The sequence below is a fragment of the Stegodyphus dumicola genome, chromosome 11, assembly GCF_044657685.1.
Source record: "Stegodyphus dumicola isolate Sdum_Otavi_A_Nest chromosome 11, ASM4465768v1".
Taxonomy (NCBI): Eukaryota; Metazoa; Arthropoda; class Arachnida; order Araneae; family Eresidae; genus Stegodyphus; species Stegodyphus dumicola.
Genome location: NC_140778.1, coordinates 168,160,874 through 168,171,592, shown reverse-complemented (window position 1 = coordinate 168,171,592; position 10,719 = coordinate 168,160,874). Strand labels below are relative to the sequence as shown.

At 48.4% G+C, this 10,719-nt stretch overlaps 1 pseudogene; it reads right to left on the bottom strand.

Moving 5' to 3' along the window:
* Positions 1 to 3,569: 3,569 nt before the first annotated feature.
* Positions 3,570 to 3,750, bottom strand: LOC146994832 (U2 spliceosomal RNA; annotated as a pseudogene).
* Between the last annotated feature and the right edge of the window lie 6,969 nt (positions 3,751 to 10,719).

Sequence of the window (10,719 nt, the reverse complement as noted above, 5' to 3'; positions counted from 1 at the left end):
AACAGGATAGTACGAGAGTCTTTCCAAGCTGCAGGGACTTTCCTAGCTTTCAAGCAGATGTTGAAGATGGCTGCGAGTACTGTACAGTCCGGATCAACGGCCTTCCAATGGTTGTATGAGAGTCGATCGTGTCCGGGTGCCGAGTTTTCAGCTGAATAGAGTTTCCTTGCGATCTCTGCAGGAGAAAATGGAGAGAGGTCAAGTTCTCTGGGGAGAGGGGATGGTGAGGTGTACACTGAGGTGTCAACTCGGTTGTTGCATAGGGCAGCAGCAAAGTGATCTTGTATATCCTGTCTTCCAATTGGGCATCTCTGTGAATCATCCCCGCAAATCAGTCGGACCGCTCTGCGTCGGTTACGACGGTAGAGTTTCTGGAGCAACTTTGGGTCATCACGTATCTTGGCGGAATTGTTGTTGTTTCCAGTTACATCCTCGCTAGCGGGAGGAAGACGAACTGCACTCGCGGCGGCCATCAAGATCTCGTCAAGTAACGTGGAAAAGGCATCCCACTCCTCAGTGGTCATCGGGTCGGAAAACTCTTCCAGTCGTTCTACGAAGTGTTCAAGGGGGGACGTGACTTGTATTTCTACACCACCCAGTGGAGATCTCTCGGCATCATCCGATACGGCTTCTGGAACCGGTGAGTCGGGTGTAACTGTAGGACCGGTAGGTGAAGGCGAATCCGGGAAGGACGGCTCCGGGGAGTGTTCTTCAAAGGAAGGGTTGGTTCCCAGATTGGCAGTCAAAGGCGCATCAACCTGTGGGGTAGTCCTCATGTCTGTTCCTGGAGGTGCGGCATCCTCTTGATAGGGCAAGGTATTAGGGTCTGTTGCACTTGTCGATTGGTAGGCAGTGGAAGGTCCATCAGTTCTAGCATCATCTTGGCGAGATGTACGGAATCGTGCAGTCCGTGCCTGTCGTCTTGCCGAGGTGGAGGGAAGGAGAGGCGTCACTAGAGGTGGCTGGAGTAAGCGCTGCCGTTCACGTCGGTGGCGTGCTTGGTGGTTAAGGAATCCACCCCGTGTTTGGCATGAGAAGTCGCACTGGGTACATCTCCAACGATGTTGAATGCCCGATTCGACGACTACGGGCCGGTCTCTAAAGCATTGATGGGTCGAGACCTTAACGGCGATGGGCAATAGGCAGTGTGCACACCAGTTCCGAGTGCTAGCAACATCTATGCCATGTGTGTACAAGAGGTGTCTGCAGAGCGAGTGGCGGAGTTGGGTCCAGCGTTTCGAATGGAATGTCCTATGGCAGTCCCTTTCGGTGCAGTGGAGTGTGTCTTGCATCGGGAAGAGTAGATGGACAATAGAGTCAAGTCGGCAGGATGTCTCTGGGCAGGACTCATGATTCTCCACATGAGTGGGCATAGGCAAAGGCTCCCTCACTGACAGGTTCTGCAATGGCCTGCTAGGACGTGGGCCAGGTGCAATTTGCTCAGTAGAAGTCGTAGCAGCATGTGAGCGTATTACATTGCTGTCTGGTGCGGGCAATTCAGTAGAGAGCAGATCAGTCCTTTCTGAGGGAGTGAGGCATAGGATGAGGACGTCCGCATCAGTCGTGTCTCCAGCGCTGGAGGTAGTATCCAAGCGTGTCTGGCAGGGTACTTGAGGTGTACTACACTTTGATCTTAGCCAAAAGGCCGAGAAGCGATGCAGAAATCTCTGGCGTGATGAATTCACTTTCAATTTTTCATATTTCAAAAGTCCTGAGCATTCGTGCAGGGGGAGAAGGGGGTGCAGAAGACTCAGGTTAGCGAGTGCTGCTTGGGGGTTTTTTATGATATATCGTTATTTCATCCTCCTCCTGTGTTACAAAAAAAGAGGTGTACAAGGATGACCAATTTCTGTCTAGTCAAGTGGATCATTTTGCGGTCCTTTCTAATGTTCCCATTCTGGAGGCGTCAGTCCCCTCCTCCTTGGGCGGGGCTAGTTTTAAAAAGCCAAGGACGTCAAAAGTTCATTTCATTCAAGATTCAATTGCAAATTTTATTCTTACTACAGCAAATGAACCACAATGCTGAAATATCCTCACAGATATTTTTACAATATCGCAATAACTTACAGTAGTTATATTGGACGTTTTACGGAAACGTTGGCCGGAACAAAATTCAAAGTAGAAAAAGTTAATCCGATCTCAACGCGAAATCGCTACAGTCAATAACAGCAGTAAGTAAACAACTGAATTCCGGTGTTTTCCTCCAGCTTTTATAAGCTTATGCACCATGCAACATAATATTCTCGTATTTTCTCAATTTTTTTTCAGATGGGAAAAGAGGACAATGAAATATTCATGAAAGTGTTCATTTCTCTGGAGTAGCTTCCTCCTCCGAAAAATCTCATTCTTCACTGCAGGTGAATATAAAACAAATGTAATTACAAAGGCAATAAAAATAGCAAAACCAAAAATAAATAAATAAATATTCCTGGAGTTATCGAATGCCCATGCTTGGGAAGAAATTATTTTTTGTGATTAAACAAATATTGAGACAGTAAAATTTATCAGCCAAAACTGCATTACATAATGCCAGAGTTTGATTGACACAAACTCGACATGCACAGTCCAGCACATGGTTTCCAACTCAGAGATACTCTCTCTCTCTCTCTCTTCAGTTCAAACGTTGCACTTGAAAACACAGAGTGAAATATTAGGAACTTAAAACAATTAAACAAACAGAAAAATTACAAAAAACACTTTACAAATTCATTTGTAATATGTACAATAAAACAGTACTTTTTAATTTACAATTAATGATTACTTTGTATTCTACACTTCCACACTAGTGGCGGGCAAGCCATCTCAAAACTCAGAATAAACTGCTTCCTGCATAGTGCAGCCATCGATTGGCATTTTCCCGTTTGTTAATATTAATGTGCCAACAAAATAAATGAATGAATGAATAAAAACATAAATACAACAATCCTTAACAATAATTGTAGACCATTACAATTAGCTGGCGTTTAGAAATCATACAGAGACAAACAAAACATTAGGAAACAGACAGAAAAATCTTTGTTGCTGCAGTGTGCCTACAAACATTTTACACCCTTTTGAGAGTTATTTACAATAAAAAGGCTCGTGTGTTGAAAGAAGCAATGTGTATACGCGCGCTGTAGTGGGAAAGATCTGGCAAATGTGAATAGGAATTCTCTCAAACTTACATGAAATGAGACAAAAATGTTACTGCAAATGAAATTTGAGTGATATTTCGAGGCCGATCTTCCTTCAATCAGTCAGACAGAATGAGTAAGTTGTTAACAGTACGGGGAAAAAAATGTGGATTTTATGGGATTTCTGTAAATACGAATAAAACTTCGTATTTACAGAAACCAGAACTTGACACTGAAAAGAACGAGGGTTAAACCCGAGGCTCCAGAATGTTCCCATTCCGAGGAAAAGAACGAGGGGCCCGAGCAATAACAAGTTAAAAAAAAGGCAGGTCGCCGCACACTCGTACAAAGGTATGATGTTGTCAGACCTTCGGTTTTCTGAAATTTGAAGGGGCCATTTTAAAAGGACGTTTTCCTGAGGATGCAGTGGGTGAGTGAAGTTTCTGCTTTTTGGATATATTGTGGGCCGTATCCTGCAAGTAGTGCCATAGCAGGCCAACCCGTGGCGAGGGCGGAATAAATTCCTAACCACAAGCCTATCTGCAAAAATTAGTTTAATATCTTGACGTCATGTCGACGTCGTATCAGATATTAAGCTGATAAGAACAGATTCTTTATTTAAAATATTCCATGCCATTTTACACAGCATTGATCTGATCATGGCGTGTCAGACAATGACGCACGCAGTGCGATTTTCGTTATTAATAAATAATATAAAGAATTTCGACAAAAAGATAAAACAATGAAGACGTAACAATATAATTTCTTTAACGTTATTTACAATAAAATATTTAGCATTATGTACATCACTGGTTGTTTTGATTGTTTTGGCGTGTGCCTGTTAAATGTTCGATATAAATGTCTCTCGATGCCCGGATGGTTTCGCTAACAATAAGTTTGCGCATTAAGTTTGCATACTTATTTGTGCAGAGACGTCTCACAACTCTGTCATTTGCCGGATCCCATGATCCTAGAGCACCAACAACAATGGCCTCGGTACGAACATTTCTAAACTTTCTTCTTAGAAGGTCGGCAACAGGACGATATTTGGTCTCCTTCTCAGTTCTTGCATGTTGAAAAGAGGCGAGTCGATTCTCAAAGGCGACGGTCACATCAATAATGAGGCAAGAGTCGTCTTTGGAAAGGACAAGATCGGGTCTCAGGGAAGATCCTTCAATAGCCAGATTCTCAGAAAGGACGTTCCAGCGACCAGAAGCAGCATCCTTTAACCTCTTGACGATGGAATTGTGCCTGTTCTGGTAGAGCCGCGAATACTTCATGCAATGACAGATTACATGAGGCAGAGTCTCCTCTGGAAAGGGGCAGCGACGACATGCACGGCGAGTGCGATCCCATGGTTTGGAGGCGTTCAGTGGCACGAGGTTGAGGCGGGCGCGGTGGATAAAGCGCCAGTCGGCAAAGCGAATGAACGATCCCTCATGGAAGAAGTGTGAGCTTGCACGTGCAGCCGAAACGCATTCCATGGATTTTCCTTGACTTGGGAGATTCACCAAATCTTGGAGCCTGCAAGATCTTCTAAGGTGACGAAAGGATTTGAAAATAGAGTTCCTGTTGCTAGGAAAGATGGTAGAATTCCCACAGGAGATGGAAGGGCAGCCGTCGTTGTCAAAGCTCCAGGAGATGTTAAGGCGGCGAGAGGCAGCGCGGGCAGCAGACCATAGTGAAGAGGTGGGGTTGCTGGTGGCGGCGAATGGTCCCTCATCCGATGCAGAAAGGAACTGGCTGACGATAGAAGGAGATGGAGACAGCTGGATCCGAGCGCGAATGTATCCACAAAGATCATCCCAAGCAAGCTTGCGAACGAGTGGGTCCCTAGATGTTAGGAGCTTAAACGCACCGTCCACAGCAGCAATGTCGGAGTCTTCGGCGGCAAGAGGGACACCGAAGGAACCTTTCCCGGAGAGGCCGTAGAGATAGTTATTGGAGGCTTCTGGGGGGAGGTTCAGGGTCCTTTTAATGGCAGGCTTGAGGAGATCGTCGATCTTTTTCCAGTCAGTTTTGGAGAACTGAGACGTCCTCATGTGAAACAGGAGCGACGGGAAGAAGAAGGTCTTAAGAGCATCAATCCGTTGCCAGGGTGCCAGCTTAGATTCAGAAATACACTTGGCCAGTGACAAGAAGTCGCGGAGTTGGGCACGTGCAGGCGGGAGGTTGAAGCCAATGGGCTTACCAAGAAACTTGAAGAATTCACCCTCTTTAAGTGCAGGAATTGGAACTTCAGAGATGTAGAAGGCAGTCGGAAGAACACGGGAGGAGCGAACAGCAGAGAAGTGGAAGGAGCGGCACTTCTTGGGGTTCAGCAAGAGATTGAGCCTGGAACATGCATCTTGGACCCGGAGGAGGTCATGCTGGAGTGCTTCAGGAGAAGGCGCCAACAGGAGGAGGTCATCAGCATAGGCCAGAATCTTTGGAACCGGAGACATCGATTCAACACAGCGAAGGACGGGGTCGATGACAAGGTTGAATAGGAGTCCGCTAAGTGGGCAGCCTTGGCGAACCCCAGCGTGGATGTCGACAGGACAGGACGTGCCATCACTTGACAAGAAGGAGGTGGTAGAGCCACTGTAGAAGGACCTGATGAGGGAAGAGAAGTCGTCACCAACACCGGAGTCAGAGAGAGCAGCATAGATGGCTGAGTGTGGCACGGATCCAAAGGCATTAGAAATGTCTAAGGATGCTAAGCACAATTCAGACCTGGATCGACGAGCTAATTGGAGTTGACTGTGGAGGATGAAATTGTGTTCAAAGACACCATCATGAGCAAGGAAACCTTTCTGGCAGGGGCTGAGAACGTCGTGTGTAGAAAGCCAGCTGGAGAAACGACGTGCCATGCAACCAGCAAAGAGCCTTGATATGCACGAGCTAAGGGCGATGGGTCGCCAGTTGTCAATAACGGAGGGGTCCCCATCCTTGAAGATAAGAAACGTGCGAGAGGACTTCCAAGAGGCCGGAATGCGTCGCAGCTTCAAGCAGATGTTAAAAATAGCACAAAGTGCCTTGCATTCGGGGTCGACATCTCTCCAGTGTCTGTAAGAAAGCCGATCAGGGCCAGGCGCGGAATTTTCACAAGCCATCAGCTTGGAACGCACTTCAGAAGGGGAGAACGGCGACATGTCAACAGGAGGACGATCAGAAGCATGCTGGCAGAAGATGGAAGTGTCTGCATCCCGTGGAGAGTACTTTTCAGAGAAGTGGGCAGCAAGATCTTCCGCAGGAATCGCACAGAAAGAGGAGTCACGTTGGGTGATGAGTCGGAGGGCTCTCCGACGATTCATCCGGTAGATCCTCTGTATGACACGGGGATTGGAGGCGTCCGGTGTGCGGCGAAACCCAGACTCTTCAGGAGGCACAGGTGGAGGGAGCTTGACAGTATCAGAGGCAGAGGAGATGATGGCATCAAGGCAGGTCTCGAATTCGGACCAGGTGTTATTGTCATCTGGAGCAGAGGAGAGGCGCTGGAGGGTCTCGCTGAACTGCAGCAGTGGGGAATCATCCGGAAGCAGGGTGTCAATGGAGGGAACAGTCGCGGAGTCACGAAGGCTACCGGAAGGAACGGAGAATCCATCATCAAGGAAGCTTGAATTGAGAAAGTCGTCCGCTGGAGCAGAGAGCGAGAGAGCCGGCGAGGAAAGTGCAGGAGAGACTGGAGAAGCAGAAGGAGATGATCTTCTGGCAGGAGAAGCAGGAGTACCAGGTGAAGAAGTAGGAGATGAGTGAGGACGCTCTGGAGAGACTGCAGCAGAAGGAACAGGAGGCGAGGGTGCGGCAGTCGAGGCAAGAGCATCATTCATAGGAACGGCGGGTACAGCAGGCGGAGGAGCAGGCACCGTGGAAGCAGCAGCAGGAGAAACCTGGGTAGGTTGTTGGCGTGGTCTTCTCGGTCTTTGAGGGACAGGAAGAGGGAGAGCAATATTATCAGAGGTAGCATTACGTTCAGCTCGCTGATGGAAGGCAGAGTGGTTGAAGAGACCTTTTCTGGAAGGACAGGAGAAGGGACACACTGAACATTTCCACCGGAACGAAGCACCAGACGAGAGGACAGTAGGAGAAGAACGGAAGCAGGAATGGGAAGACACCTTGTTCACCAAGAGCATGCAACAGTGACTGCACCATTTCATGCAGGAAGAGATGGGAAGCTGATGCTCCTGGAGAAGGTGGCGTGTGAGAGACTTCTTCATCCTTGACCAGGAGTTGGACCTAAATAGAAGGCTGCAGTTTACTTCCGTGCAGGAGAAGACGTCGTTGACAGGAAAGACGAGATGCAGCGTAGAGTCGACCCGACAAGTGGAATCAGGACCCTGAGGGCCGATGTAGGTGGTGTCAAGGCCAGGAGAACTGGGAGGAGGCGAAGTTCTGGGGGCGGCAGTCGGAGAATCAGAAGCAGGAAGCCGGAAATCATGAGGAGAGTCAGAGCTGGGAGAGGATCTGTGACGTCGGTACCAGTGGAAGCGCAGCTGTTTCTTGTTGATACAGGACATTCCACAGTCACCACAGATGATCAAGGCAGGCGGAGGAGAAGGGGAAACGGAGGTGCTGGCATCCGGCAGACAGGAGGACACGGCAGTCGGATCACTGGCGCAAGATGAGGAACCTGGGGCAGACGTCACAGGGCAGACAGGAGGCAAGATGTCGCCGCTAGGTGCAGGGACAACTGTGCAATCAGGAGACATCGTGGAAGGAGATCCAGGAGGAGGCGGTCCAGAGCAGGTATGTTTGACAGCAGCACGCGAACGAGTGTGGTGGCACACTGGCGAGTCAGAGGAAACATCAAAGAGAGAAGAGGCAGGCGAGTCAGACGAAGATCCAGTGGGATGGAGATCCAAGGTGGGAGACTGTGAAGAGCGGGGTCCAGGAGGTGAGCCACAAGAGCGACGGTAAACTGAGTCAGGCGACCTTTCGTAGATCTTTGCTAGGAGTTGCCTGAGATTACCACCTCGTAGCAGTGGAGGACCGGAAGGCGTGGCAGCCGCAGCAACATGTCGGACAGGAGGTCTTGAGCTGGAACGCATAGCAGAAGCATGGTTTTCAACAGGCAGACAGGTGACAGAGCAGGGCTGAGGTGACGACACAGCAAGAGAGGAGCGCATATCCACAGCAGGTATCGTAGAAGCCGTAGGCAACATCCGAGGTAGGCCAGGAGTTGTTGGCGACGGGATTCTGGGCGGACGAACCGGAACTGGAATGTAGTCACTCGAGGAGCCGGCATCATTCGGTGGTCCAGGCATAGCTGAAAAAAAATGGAGAGAAACACAGCAGCACAAAAAGCAAGAACAAAGCACTTTTGGCAAGATCAAACATAAAACAGTCAGAGGGCAAGAGCAACTGTCGAAGCTTTGGGTGGATCTGGTAGGGAAAAAAAAAAAACATAACCAGGGTAGGCGGAGAAACTAGCGCGTGCAACTAGCCGATTTGGATGGAAATTGGTGTCGAGCTAAGGATTCACTCAGCCGAGTGGCCTGTCTGCTAAGACACCAATGGAGGTAAGTCCCTGGACCCACGACGAACTGGGGGTCGAGGCACCTATCGAGACTAAATACTCGAAAGGAAAAACCATTGACAGGAGAGCAAAGACGATGACCAGGACTTGGAAGATTACGCCCCACTAAAGGCCGTACCCAGCCGGGTGTCCTTTTCACATGGATGGGTAATCGGAAGCTTACTCGATCCCTGACCTGTGGCAGAACACAGGCTAAGGGCTCACGGCTACTCCAGGACACTAATCCGAGTAAGCATAAAAACCAACCAGTTAGATCGAAACTAACCTGGACATGGGAAAAATAAATAAAACGAAACAAACGATAGCGGAAGGAGCAAAGAGATAGGGATGAAATAAAGGAAAGACCACGCCCACCATAATAGTGAGTTTGTGCAAAGGAAAAAATAAGGGCTCAACGAAAGCATTTTAACACTAAATAGCGAAAAAATACTAAAGAAGAGCAAGAATAGACAGGAAAGAGGTAGAAAAAGTTAGACCCCACCCATCACATGGATTAACCGAAAACGGCTAGTTCGGTGATAGCGGGAAAAGACACCTGCACGCTCACAGGGAAAGGAAAGGTTCCTACTGACGCAAGTAAAGGTCACCAACCCATCAAGCATCAGTAGGAGAAAAAGAGACAAAATAAAGCAAAACTTACCAAAGATCCACCTTGGCTCCGCCCTCCGGACGAGGCAACTACTCTAGCAGCATATCCACCGGTGAACCTATAAAAATAAATCAAACCGGCAAATTAAGCTGATAAGAACAGATGTTTTTTATTGAACAATATTTTTGGCCACTTTACAGAAGAATGATATTTGCGTGGCAGAAATATCATTTTACAATTCTATTATACATTAATTTTCTATTTACAATTATTTACAGAGCGAAGCAGATATGTACAACAACTATTTTCAGAACCAAGCACTTATGTACAACATACTAGGTTTTTCTTTCTACTTACATATTTCGGGGGTTTGTACTTTGTGAACACTTAATCGGATAGTTCAGTGAGTCCATGTTAAATTTACCAGTTCTCCTGTCTGACGTCCGTGAGATGCTCCACATAGATATCCCTTGATTTACTTATTGTTTCACTTACGATGAGCTTTCGCATAAGTGATGCGTACTTCCTGCTGCAGATCCTGCTGAGAACTTTATCGTTGTTTGGATCCCATGATCCTAGTGCTCCGATTACAATTGCTTCTACGCGCACATCGTTGTATGTAGATTTCAGTGCTTCGATTAGCGGACGGTACTTGTTCATCTTCTCTCGGCGAGCAGCATCAAATGAAGACCGACGGTTGTCAAAAGCAACTGTTATGTCTAGGATGAGGCATGCGTTGTCTCTTGTTAGGATGATGTCCGGGCGTAGCGGGAGTCCTCTGACTGGCCGGTTCTCGGAGAGGAGCTGCCACCTTCCACTGGCTGCCTTTTTAATCCTCTCTACCACTGCATTGTGCCTCGCTTGGTAGAGACGGCTGTATCTCATGCAGTGGCAGAGGACATGCGGGAGGGTCTCGAGCTCAAAGTTGCATCTTCTGCAGCCACGGGAGCCATTCACATTGCGACGAACACCGTTCAGGGGGACGAGGTTTAGCCTTGCACGATGTATAAATCGCCAGTCGGCGAATCGTGTAAATGCCCCGTTCCGGAAAAAGTGAGAGCTTGCTTTGGCAGCCGCTGCGCATTCCATCGCCTTGCCCTGGTTGGGATAAGTGATGAGTTTCTCTGCGCGGGATTTCTTGATGGCATTCCGCAGGGTGCGGAATACAAGGCGTCGCTTGCCGGCTGTTATGGTGGTACCGTCATGAGAGATCTCCACAGTGTGGTCGTCAGAAATTGTCCACGTGACTTTTAGGCGACGGGCTGCGCTTCTGGCCGCGGACCAAACTGATGAAATTGGGTTGGAGGTGCTCCTGGGAAAGTCTTCGTCACATCCCGAAAGGAAAGCTGCAATCTCAGAGAAGGAAGGAACCCTTTTCAGTCGTCCACTTACAAGTCGCGTAAGGTCCTCCCAAGCGAGCTGTTGTATCCCAGGGTCCAATGAAGTGAGCAACTTGAAAGCGCTGTCAATCCTTGCTATATCTGAGCTTTCGGCAGCCA